The sequence below is a fragment of the Aythya marila genome (genome assembly GCF_965140915.1).
Source record: "Aythya marila genome assembly, chromosome: 12".
Taxonomy (NCBI): Eukaryota; Metazoa; Chordata; class Aves; order Anseriformes; family Anatidae; genus Aythya; species Aythya marila.
In genome coordinates, this window is record NC_139053.1 from 5,685,239 (window position 1) to 5,697,539 (window position 12,301).

General features: G+C 46.1%; 1 protein-coding gene across 5 annotated transcripts in view; it reads left to right on the forward strand.

Moving 5' to 3' along the window:
- The first annotated feature begins 6,174 nt into the window (after window positions 1-6,174).
- Window positions 6,175-12,301, forward strand: part of CHD9 (chromodomain helicase DNA binding protein 9) — a 93,536-nt gene continuing 87,409 nt past the window's right edge. For all 5 annotated transcript variants that reach the window (XR_014318333.1, XM_082769927.1, XM_082769929.1 and 2 more), the window contains exon 1: window positions 6,175-6,315. The gene's annotated coding sequence lies outside the window, so the exon portion shown is untranslated. The remainder of the gene's footprint in view (window positions 6,316-12,301) is intronic.

A 12,301-nucleotide genomic window follows, 5' to 3' on the forward strand; every position in this document is an offset into this window, starting at 1 on the left:
CTGAGTACTAAGTACTCCACACCTGATCATCCAGACAGTTTTTATTTTCTTAAAGTCCAAAAAAAAAAAAAATAGTTTTTGTCCATGTAGAGCATAAAATCCTTAGGCATTTGAGTATTGCAGGAGATCGTATGAAAAGCCTCTCTAAAGGTAAGATAAATGACATCCACTGGCAATTTTACCTTAAAAAGAATGCTTTGTAGCCTATAAGATTAGAAGCTCTTGCTTACCAGTAAAAGGACATCTTTAACTTCATTACCAGCTAAAACACAGCTTTAAAAGAAAATGGGCTTCTAACAGCTACACAGTTATCTCCAGAACCATCACAAGAGGGCAGCAGAAGCTTTCCACACATACAAAGTTAAGCCATGCGGCTGGTTTGAGCACCAGCTCACGCAGCCCAGTCAGGCTCTGCAGCTCCCAGTCCCATCAGATGAACGCCTCACACAAAACTGAGGTACCAAATCCAAGTTCTTCCAACACCTGCCTGTGGCGGTAGAGCTTTCCATACACAATTCAGTTTTCAGAGTGTATTTCACTGGCTTGGTATTACAGAAAAAAAAAAAAAAAGAAAAGGAAATAAAGAGTTACAGAGTTATTATCAGCAGTTCACTATTTGTTATAGTACACTTCACATAGAAAGAAGAATAAATAGCATTTTACGCCAGAAGACTGCACTAAAACTTAATGTTTTAGGAGTTTACTTCATATGCCACTCACAACTGATGACACTAACATGAATTTCTTTTACAAAGTATATATGGGACTCAAAGTTCAGAGGTGCCTAAGAAAAGCCGGTACACGGATCACACCAGCACCAGAGTTAGTATGTTTCATGGCAAGTTTTCAGGGGGGCACAATACTAACAATTGGTTTTACAACTAGTTTTAGACCACAACAGCAGTCCCAAAGCTAGAACCCTAGTATGGTTAGTGGAGCTACACAGGGAAGTGCCACAAGCCTATCAGCAGTAGTGTGTAGTTACCCTAAAGCAGTAACTCTATTTATGGGGTAACTTCCAGATGATAGTTTTGTTACTCCTTCAAGAGAGTTGCTTCCCTACAGCAGTCCACGAATACAGCAGCTGACAAGGTAGTAACTTACTCTGTTTTGTACACTCAAGCTACCTGAAGAGTTGTCCAAGCCTCCTTTTTAAGTAGTCTGAAGTGTTTCCTTATTCAGTACTCAAAATGAGATAAAGCCCTACACTGGCACTGACCTGTCTTCCCACTCCTTCCCAATCTTTCATCAGAAGCCGCAAGTCCTTAAGATGTATCTGATTTTCCTATAGTATGAACTCACTGTTTTCACATGAGTAAGAGAACCAAAAACCCTCACCAGGGAGTAGAAGCTACCACTAAACCCCTGCCCATCTCTAAAAAGAAAACCCTGTGGCTATAATCTTTGAAGTAGTTTTCCCAATAGATTTCAATAGATTTTCTTGTCTTATAACACCTGAAAACAACTGTGCTTTTTTTTACTATCAAAGTAAGATTTCTATTACCAGGACAAGTGGCAAAAGAGAACAGAAGCAAAAACAAACAAACAAAATACCTATTTTAGTAGGAGACCCGCTATCATCTCATAGCTGCGAAATGACCTCCAGAAAAATGTTTTATTTAAAAAAACAAACAAACAAAAAAAAACCAACAACAACAACAAAAAACCACTGTACCCCATAGCTAGACTTCAAATCCCTTACATACTATTTTTCTTTCTTCTCATTCTGTAAGTTTAAAGCCAGTCCACAGACAACAAATGTGAGTCTTAGAGTAAGACACTCGTAATAAAGAATCTTCAAGGGCATAAGATTTCAAATAAAATACTACACTTACTTTAAACCCTGCAGTCAAATATCAGGTAATACCATATCCATTCAATTTTTGGTAACGTAAAGAAACAGAAAATAGAGCATGAAAACAAGAAAAATACAACAATAAAAATAATTATTATTTATTTATTTTTTTACTACATGTTCTCAACAACTGGTCTACTAACATGATTTTAAATACTCATGGCTATTTTCAGATCATCGTAGCCACTTCCAAGATACTTCTGGACTTATGCATCTCTAACATGTTTCTACTTCAATAACATCTCCTTACTTGCTATTTCTAAAGTGATTATCTTTACTTTCTTTCTCTTGAAAACTCCTCCCCATTTGACTCCTCTATCAAAAAAAAAAAAGCAGTAAGGCTTCAGTGCTGTCTTATGTAGCGCAATGAGAGACAGGTGACCCTCAGTCCTGTGCTCTACCTGGTCATCAAAACCTCCAGTTCTGTTCTTGAATCAGCTACTTTCTTCCTAACACAAATGTTTAGCAGTGGTTCTTTACCACAGTTCCTGTTTAGACATGATCTTTGCAGACTATGCTTTAAACCCTGACTCAAAAATCTCATCTCAGCACCCAGACTCACAAAGTAAGTATTCTCAGTCTACCAAGAGATGAGTGATTCTCCCAAAAAGGAGCACAGCAAACGGTTAAAAAAAAAAAAAAGTCCACAAAACTGGTTACTACCAAAAAATCCCTAAAAAAAAAAAGGGGGGGGGGGCTTTTTTATTTTCTTACTGAAAACAGGACTTAAGTTCAGATTCTCAAACGTTCTCCTCTCATACTGCCTGTTTCATGGCAGACTTCATTTTAGTACTACAATTATGTTTTTATCAGCTAGCAGTGTACTCGTGGCTGTCATTGTGGCAAGCGGAGAACCAAACTACGGATGTAGGTGTTGGAGAAACAGCAGTGGGAGCAGCATTCTGATATCCCAGCTGCAGGGTTACTCAATTCACATCAGTAGTTTCCAACTGCCAGGCAAGCTTCTAGGACATATCACTCAGAATCAAGTAGTTTGGGTGCCGAGAGGTTTCCATGTTACAAAATAGGTTGCCTGCAAGTATAAATAGCAAACAGATTTTTATTTGCGGTTATTTATGACAATATTCCATCTCTTTTTGATCCAGACCTTTGGATGCAATTGTCCCCCCACACACAGTCAAAAGAATTAAACTTAGTGCTAACCTAAAAAGATTTATAACTATAGTCTGGTTTACATCTGCCTCTGCAAGGCCATGAGAGAAACCATCTGCCTCTACGCACTCACTTTGCATCTGCAGTGTTTCACATCTGCAGGTGTGGAGCACAGCTCCTCCTTGCAGGAGCTCCCGTGTATATTTCAGATCAAACGTGTTTACAAACTGCCAGCCGACAACACAACAAAACAAAGTAGACCTCCCCAGCTTGAACTGTATGGGAACCTATGACTGTAAATATGTTCAGAGGTAAAATAACACGAGCTTACCCTCACCCTGCAGATTTGTTAAGGGCTCCAAAAGTGATCTGAAAGTGTTCTCTTCCACGTTCGTGCAGCGTGTTGTAAAGGCAGCGCACTGAGCAGCCACGAGACATCAACCAAGGCCCAGTCTGCGTGGCACTGCAAGTCCTCACCTGCATCACAGATTCCTACCAGGCTTCTAGAGAGTGTCGACAGAGACATATGAAGAGTTGCTCTAATAGCTGCAGTCTGTGCAGGCAGCCGCTCTTTGCTTTCCCAAGTCCCACAGAGTGGCTACAGAGAAGGATCAAAGCAGTCACTGTGGCAACAATGGGATCTCAGCGGCTGATGCAGTGCCTGCGGACCTCATTCCAGTCCTGACCTCAATACCCCTACAGCAGCTTCCATGGATAATCAAAGGACAGGAAACCAGGCAAGTGCAGTAATCAATTTCCTTTTTTTTTTTTTTTTTTTTTTTCTTGGAAAATTTTATCCCGCACCCAGACAGGATAAAAGATGAGCATTCCGTAAAGTGTGGGACTTCTCCCCCTACAGCCTATGATGCATGCGAGTGGTAGGTCCCAAGGCAGAACGAGCTGCTGGAGTTCTGTGGTAATCCAGAACACAAACATGCGTGTGCTCTAACTGCTGTAGGTAGGACATCCATAAAGGAGGGGAGACACACCGTATTCTTCCTACTTTATCAAACCCAACATTTTAGAAGAGTCATCTGTATGTATTGATAGATCAAAGCATTGCAACTAGCTTGTGAGGGAACAGCAGTGGTGAGAAAACAAAGATCTCACAAGATGTATGAAACCAGCTAAAATTATAATTGCTTTAAATACTGGTAGCCTTTTGGATGGTGATATAAAGTGACAGAAGTTTAGAGAAATTGAAAGAAAACATTTAGCACTCTGCAGAACTTTTGTGACAGTGATCCCCAGAACTGATGATATGTTTAAGAAAATGAAACCCCAAACAAAAATCTACATTTAACTCCGCACATTTAAACAATCTGTGTTTTTTTCTTTTGTCTAAATTCTAAGAGGTTCATGAGATTCAATTTTCTTTTTCAGCAACAGAATAACCAGTCCCGTGATCCCATTTTCAGTCATTCATGTGATTTATCATTCTAAGCCTGTGTTTTCAACTTATGACATTACCATTCAAACTATCTACATCTGAAAGCCCTTCACACTGTTATAATTGCATTGATAGCTTTATTAAGGATGCACTATGATTGGCTGGCTAATTGTACTAAGAAGATAAAGGTTGCCTTTCTTTTGAAGGAACACTTCTTCAGAGAGAAGAGAAAAGTAGAGACATATGTGCTTTCTTCTCAAAACCATGAAGACATGCAAAAAAAAAAAAAAAAAAAAAACAGGCACGTTTATTTTTTGAAGTTATCTTCCATTGTTCATCAGAGAAAACGTACAAAAGTAAAACCTATAGGGCTGGCTAAAAGAAGAGAACTTCTAAGACAACTTTAGCATAACTGTTAAAAGCAGTCTGAGAGAAAAAAATTAAAGCTTTAGCAATGAAGGAAGGGGAAGAAGGGAAATAGAATATTAGAAAGCTGAAACTTAAATAAATTGCTTGAGGATTTGCGTTTTGAAGTAATGCGGAATGAAAACCTATCTTACACTTCTATCAATATAAGCATATTTGAGCTAGAGATCCTAAAATCCATTTATTACAACATGTAGTTATCTGAAGTACGTAAGAAACCTGATATTGGCTATAATAATAAAAACTCTTTTTAGAAGACATAAGCAACAGGTTGCAGAGAACCAGAAGCGCGTCCCTAGTTCTCTTCAGCAGGCTGCAGAGGATGCCGAAGGGGCAGATCCCTGCTGCCCGTCCCCGCACAGCCCATGCAGTCCTCCTGGGCACCACGCTGAGGGGAGGGCGACTCTGGGAATCCCCCCGCACTGCTTTGCATCTTCAGTCCTCGGGGGAACCAAATCTTCGTGCTGAGGCCTCCTCTGAAGAGCTGCATAACCGCTCACCTGTGGAGCTTTTTCTCCCCCTGCTGCTCCCGGTGAGGCAGCAGGAGCCCCCCAGCCGGGTGCCCCTTCCCGGAGGCGATCCCCTAACGACTCCTACCCACGACCTGTTAAGAGTCACCTCAGTGATACGAGCTCTAAGCGTTTTGTGAGCTGCTACGTCTCGATTTGGATCCCCAAATCAATATTGGACGTGTGAAGTACTTGGTTTTGCGTGCCTGCCACAGCTGTCAGTCAGTGTGGCAGGGGAGCCCCACGCGCCGCGCTGGCACACCCGAGGAACCCCCTGTGGAAAAAAAAAAGGGCCTTTAGCGGCGTGTCCGAGGCCGTGGCGGCGCTGCCTTCACCCACCCACCCCCGCAGGGCCGGGGCTGCCACGCCAGGACCACGACCGGGGCCACGACCCGCACCCACCCCCAGCACCCTCACAGTGCGGGCAGCAACCGCCCCTCACAGCCCCGACCCCCCCCCTCTGAGGGGCTCATCCGGGAGCGCCCCGGGACTCCCCATCCCCGCTCCCCCCCCGCCGGGGCCTGCCGAGTAAAGGCGGCGGGGATTGGCCGCAGCGCGCCGAGGGGGCCATGTTGGCTGGCCCGGCCCCGCCGCCCGCGCTCCATTTTATCCCCTCCTTCCCCCCCCTCCCCTCCCCTCCCCTCCACTGCCACCGCCTCCCCTCAGCCAGGGCCGGGGGCAGGAAGCCCGCCCCCCCCCGCGCCCCGCCCCGCGCGCTGGCCCCGCCCCCTTTTCCTCCCACCCGCGGGTCCCCTCAGCCCCGCGCCGCCGCCGCCGCCGCCGCTCCCGCTCCCCCCCCCCCCTCCTCCTCTCCCTCCCCTCCCCTCCCGCCGTGTCAGCGCGCGGCGGCCCCCGCGCGCCGCGGCCAATCAGCGCGGGGCTGAGAAATATGCAAATGAGCCCCCCGGCCCGGCCCCGCGGGCTCGCTGGGGCCGGTGGGGTCGCGGCGGCGGCGAGCGGCTGAAACTTCGGCACGGCCCCGGCACGGCCCCGGCGCGGCCCCGGCAGCCGGCGCGGCCCCGGTAAGCGCCCGCGGGGAGCCCGGGGAGGGGGGCGTGGGGCCGCCGGGAAGCCGCCGCCGCCGCCGGGCTGCGCGTGCCCGCGGCCGGCCCGGTGGGGAGCTGTCAGGCGCGGGGCATCCCCCGCCGCCCCGCTCCGCTCCCTCCCCCCGCAGCCGCCCGTGCGTGCCGGGCAGCGGGGGGAGGCTCCGGGCGCCGCCGCCGCCGCCTTGGCGTAATGGCGAACCCGGCGGTGAGTACGTGCGAGAGGGGCCGGGCTGCGCCCCGCCGAGCAGGCCGCGCTCCGGGCGCACCGGCCCCGGCCCCGGCCCCGGCGGCGGCCCCGGCCCCTCCTTCCTCCCGCTGCTGCCGCCGGGAGGCTCGGCGCGGCCTGCTCCCCGCACGGCTCTGCCCCTGCTTCCGCCCCTCGGCCGGCACGGCCCGGCCCGGCCCGGGGCCGCCGCCGAGGGGAGGGAGGGGGGGGGGGCCGGGCCCGGCCGCTGCCGGGGGTGAGGGGCAGGAGGGGCAGGGATGCGGCGGCCGCAAAGTTTGGAGGGGGAGAACGGGGCCTGGCCCCGGGGCCTGGGCGCTGCCAGGTGAGGGGAAGGGCAGGGGGCGCTGCCCGCCGCGGGGAGGGCGAGGACGGGGCTGGATGCGCCTCGGCCCCCCCGGCAAGGAGGGGGAAGGGAAGGGAAAGGGAGGGGAGGGCTCCCCCCCACAGCTCCTTGGTTGAGGGGAGCTGGGGTGCGGCACCCCCAGGGTGGGCAGCGGGGCGCCCCCCCCTCGCTCCCCGCCCAGGTGGGCAGAAAAAAAGGGTTTGCCAGGCGGGGAAAGCAGAAAGGGGAAAAAAGGAGGCGGCTGTGGCAGCCCCTGGGCTGCATCCACGGCAGCAGGAGGTGGGAGTGGGGCAGGGGAAGGCCGGGTGCTGGGGAGAGCGGCCCTGGGCTCTGCTGGGCTGGGGGTCGCTGCTGCCAGGGCAGCCCGGGGCTCCTGGCCGCAGGTCCCTGCTGCATGGGTGGGAGCTGAGAGCAGCCGGTGGGAGCACGGGGCTGGGATCTGTTGGCTGGCGTTTCCCAGGTAGCAGGCTGACTTCCTTGTGGGATGACAAGGGGAGGATTTCAAGGCCAGCTCAGCACTGCAAATCACGCTGGGTGAATTGGTGGCGTGCATCATTCCCCACTAAAGGGGAGACATTGTGCTGGTTCTTCCTGAAGCATAAAGCGGTGAGATGTGAAAACCTCGTCGTTCCCTCTTCGCACACGTTTTTGTGGGCAGGGACACGTTTTTGTGGGCAGGGACACGAGGCAGGTGAGGAGAGCAGGCTTCTCTCGCTTGGTTGCATGGCTCTGACACGAAGGTTGATGTGTGCACTTTCAGTTCTCAAGAAGTATTTTGCACTCCTCACTGTCTTCGTATAAGTGCCATAAATCTTCAGCAACTACAAACTTCCTTCAGTTCGTGAAAGTTGTTCAACTTCAGCACTGTGAGGAAATAGAGCTCGGTCTTCCTGCCTTACGCAGAAGAAATCTGAACCCTTTAGCAGCACTGTGCATACTCACGGGGCACAAAACAGCAATCTACATTCATAGAGAAGGTTTTTAGTTCTCCTTGCGTGTCTTTTTCGAGAGTGCGAGAAGTAGCCATGAAAAGTAATTCGCCTCTCAGGAAGATTAGGCCCATCAAGTGTGAGACCTTTATGCATCTCTTTCAAGCTGTGTCATTTGACACCATCGAGCTCCTATTTGGTAGGTGTGAGGTAAAATCATTCTTTCACTTATATTTGCATACAAATGATTGCACGGTTAGCATTCAAGGCAGAATGTTAACATTCAGTCATCCTTGAGAAATACCTGGGTTTTTACCTGGCTCCGAGTTTTGATGGCTTGGTACGTAGATCAACTTTTTGCTAGATTCTTCCATAGGATAAATATTTTTAAATTAGTAATTATTCCTTTTGTATACTTTGTTAACTATTAAAGAATGAGTAGCAGCAGTTAATATCTTTTGGTTTTATCGACCGACAGAGTTTCTACCACCTCCCATTTATACTTTTTTCTTTCAGGCTTAATAATGACTTTTTCATTGTTCCTGCATCTGGCAGATGGGACTTCCAAAGCACCACGGACTTAAATATGCAGTTTTTGTCATCCAAAGAGCAAAAATTAATATACATGGCCTTGAAAGTTAACCAATGCAGGGAACTGTGTGCCAGGCGAGGGCACACAGAGAAATTGGTGGGAAATAGAGTGGACTTCAAGCCTGAGGTATCAGTAGCTGCCCAATTACAGCCCACTGTGAACCCTCTAACCTTACACTAAATGTGAGGGAGCTTTCTCTTTTTAATGAGAAAGAGGGGGGCAAACTGCCTCAGTTTACTGTGCATTTATAGTATGATAAGGACAGGCACATAGGTGGTTACAATGTCTCTGCTGGTTTACTTTGTGCTTACTGGTTTGTGTTTAACCAGGTAGTCCCATTTGTAAGAATTTATGCTGCTCTTCATGGTGAAGGTGTGCAAACTCCTCTCCCTCAGATTAAAGCTGTTATTTTGGCTGGAGGAAGAACTGGGATTTTAAGCCCCATAATTTTTCAAGGATTTTGAGGGATCTCAGCACCTACTCAGAGCTGCTGGTGCTAAATGCTCCTGAAGATTCCTCCAAGGGTACAGTCGTGGAGAAATGTTGATGAAGGCAGAGTGTTGTTTTTAAAAACTATTTTTAGTGATGTTATCTAAGTGATGTATGACATGAGCCAGTACTAGGAGACTACAGAAGCCCTAAAACAGACATTGTTCATTTGTTTCCCTGTATAAAGAGAAGGAAAAGTTAGCGATGCAGGTGGATTAAAACAAAAACATCCACATGATGCTTTAAAATTACCTTGTTTGTGCAACCCATAAAGTAAATGGATGCACTTTTGTTCTTGTCTTAGAGGGCTAGATGTAAGATATTTTTGTGTATCTCACAAATCTATAATACTAAGATTTAAGTATATTAATCCTTCAGATACTTCAGCAGTAAAGGTAAGCTGGACAATTATGCATGCATTTCATGGGTCTGAATTTCTTACAATGCAGTTCCCTTTTCTTCTTTTTCCTTGGTATCAGTCTTGTAGATAATGGCCTGGTGTTCAGACACATTTCTTTCTTGGATACTGTTCATGCAGTTTAGGATGAGAAGTTGGATCTGATGGAGTCAAGCGGCATGAGCCGACACAGTTTGGGATTGCAGTATTAGACTTCTTTCTACTGCTGTTGTTAACTAAGGTGTCAGTCAACTTTGGGCCCTAGGTTCTTAAATTGTTCAGTTGAAGTATGTTTTTGGGTTTACCTGAGATCTGGTAACTTTCACACTCAGTTTCTTTTCTAACCAAACTAGTTCGGCAGATAGGTTGTATTCTGCTCAGCTGCCTTCATTTGTCCTTTTCTATAGCCTCTTCTATCAAACAGTGTGCTTAATGAGCACCTAGAAATCTCCCGCTCCCAGGCTTATCTTATGTGCTCTAATTCCGTTTTCTAGTGCTCTTCCTGCAGTTGGTGTCAGGAATGCAATGGTAATGTGTATGTGTAAATGGGGGATGGAGAAACCAGTTGTCTCTTAAGCCAAACATTCAAGAACTGATAGCATTACTGGAAATATTTTAGGACGGTATTGGAAGTAATAACTCTTTCCCATTCAGCAATATAAGCTATTGTGCTAAGGTTTAATTCTTTTGGCCATACAGCTACCACCAGAAATGGTTTGCAGCTCTTTCTTTGAATGAAGGAATGGCAGGATTCTCTGTTTTTTTTTTGCCCCATGTAATCAATCCATAAACGTGAGCTGGCCGGATGTCAGAAAGGCTGAACAGAGGACTTTCCTAGTTTACAAGGGCGTGAAGAGAGGTCTTTTTTAAGCAGTTTTTTTTCTTTTAAGTATTGCATGACGAAGTATGATGTGGTTTGCAATGACCATGTTTTCGAGGAACTGCAGAGTTCAAAACTTGCGGAAGATGAGCTTTAAATCAAACACTTTTAAAATGGTGTGGTTAGCAAAGCTGTAGCTCAACTTCAGAACCTTTTAGCATCTCAGTAACACTTTCAAAATGCATGTGTAGTAGTATTCATATGGATACACAGCTTTAGAGAACCAGCTTTAGTGCTGAAGTGAAAGGCTACTGTTGGGTTGAGTTCTCCTTTAGTGCTGCCTTTGCTTTGTTACGAGGCTACAAGAAAAGGCAGTTCTTTTAACTCAGAATTCAGCAGAAATATTGATAGGATGTGACATCTGTCAATGAGCCAATGCATTGATCTTCAACTTCTCTCTTAGGATTTACCAAGGAGAAGTCAAGTTTTCATGTCTTTAGACATGAAATAGTAGTAAATGCATATTACTTTTATTTTTTTTTAAAGAAAATAACTTAAGGTAAATATTTTTGTTTTCATCTTAAATCAACAGTTAAAGTTTGCAGCTAGATAGAAAAATTTCCTATCTTTTTTTTTTTTTTTTTTTTTTCTGAAGACAAATAATATTTTTTGACTTTGTTCTTTATCTGAGTCATATTCAGAAAATTTAATAACTCTGGTTACCAAATGGTTTCCTTCTGCAGTGTCCTGTTGGGCATTTTTCCTTGTGTTGCACGAGCAGTATTAGAAAGCTCAGTTGTGTTCTGGTCACTAAAATTGAGGGAGTTTTCCACAATTTATTCTGCAGATGGCTTTTATAGAGCAAATTCTTTTATTACATTTGGTCCTTAACGTCTGAACAAAGAAAAATTTAAGTTTCATAGAGTTTAGGTCTGTGTAGTGGCATGAAATTTGCCTCTGATACTCCATTTTTTTAGGGGGAATCTGAGAGGTAAATTGGCCATTTTTGTTTTCCCTTACCTTGTAGCGAAGCCACGGCAGTGGGTGGCTTCCACCAGCATTGGCACGTGTTGGGGAAGAGATCGGGCCTGATGCCATGGGGCGCCGTGCTGCTGGTTTCAGTATCCAGGGTTTGGAAGTTTTGTTTGTTTTTTTTTTTGCTGTTTTGCAGAAGGTAGGCTAAAATCTAGGTTCAGAGCCAGAATTTCAGGAAAGTTTTTTAAGAATTAACGCTCGGTTGCCCTTGAGAGACAGATGAGTATTGTCCCATTTCAGCAGGGGAAGTGTTTTAGAAGCCCGCGTTGTCACATGCTTGTGGCAAAGGATTGGTGTTACAGCAGGAGCCCAGATTCTCTGGCAGTCTATTGTAAGTGAATTCAAGAACATGTTTGTGAAACAATGAAACAAGATGATAAATGTTATTTTGCTTGAGATAATATCATTTTTCATCATTTTCTTAAGAATAGTATGTTAAACTAGTCACAAACTCAGAAGGTTTTGCTTAGCATGTGCTTGGGAGGGACTTTTTTGAGAAACTTGGATACCAAATTTGCTTGAAAATAGTTTTAAAGGAGAAAAATTACATGCAGCTTTGTTTCTGAAAGATACAGATGAGTGTAATAGGTGAAACACTTGATGCCAGCTTGTGTAGCATGAACCTGATCGTCCCAACCTGTTCTGTTGAGCAGAGCGCTGTCATGGCACTGATGTCCATGGTCCTCTTATGTCCTCAGCTGGTGGTGTCCAGACTTCAATTTGTGTTGTTTGGTGTGTTTTTTTTTGCAAATTTTTAGGAGTTTCTCTCTGTCAGTGTCAAGTCTTTGCTACTGTTGGTCTGTACTCACAGCTCATTTGTAGAACAGACGCGAGCCTTTGAATTGTTCTAGTTGGTACATCCAGGTCATAAAATTGCAGTAGTTCATAAAGATGCTTATCAGATGAGAACATGGGAATTGTTGGGAGTTAATATACTAACAGATTGTGAGCTGAAAGAGGGCTGTGCTGTGAAGTCTTTCTGTCTCTGAAGGTTCCTTACGAAATCTGGTTTTAGGCCCTGTGAAAAGGAGAACGCTTTTTTCTGGTTTTCAGCGCATTCATTTCTCTACCTCTTAAAAACTGCAGTAAAGTTCCTCAGGAAGATAGTGGAATTCAGAAACGAGTCTCGGG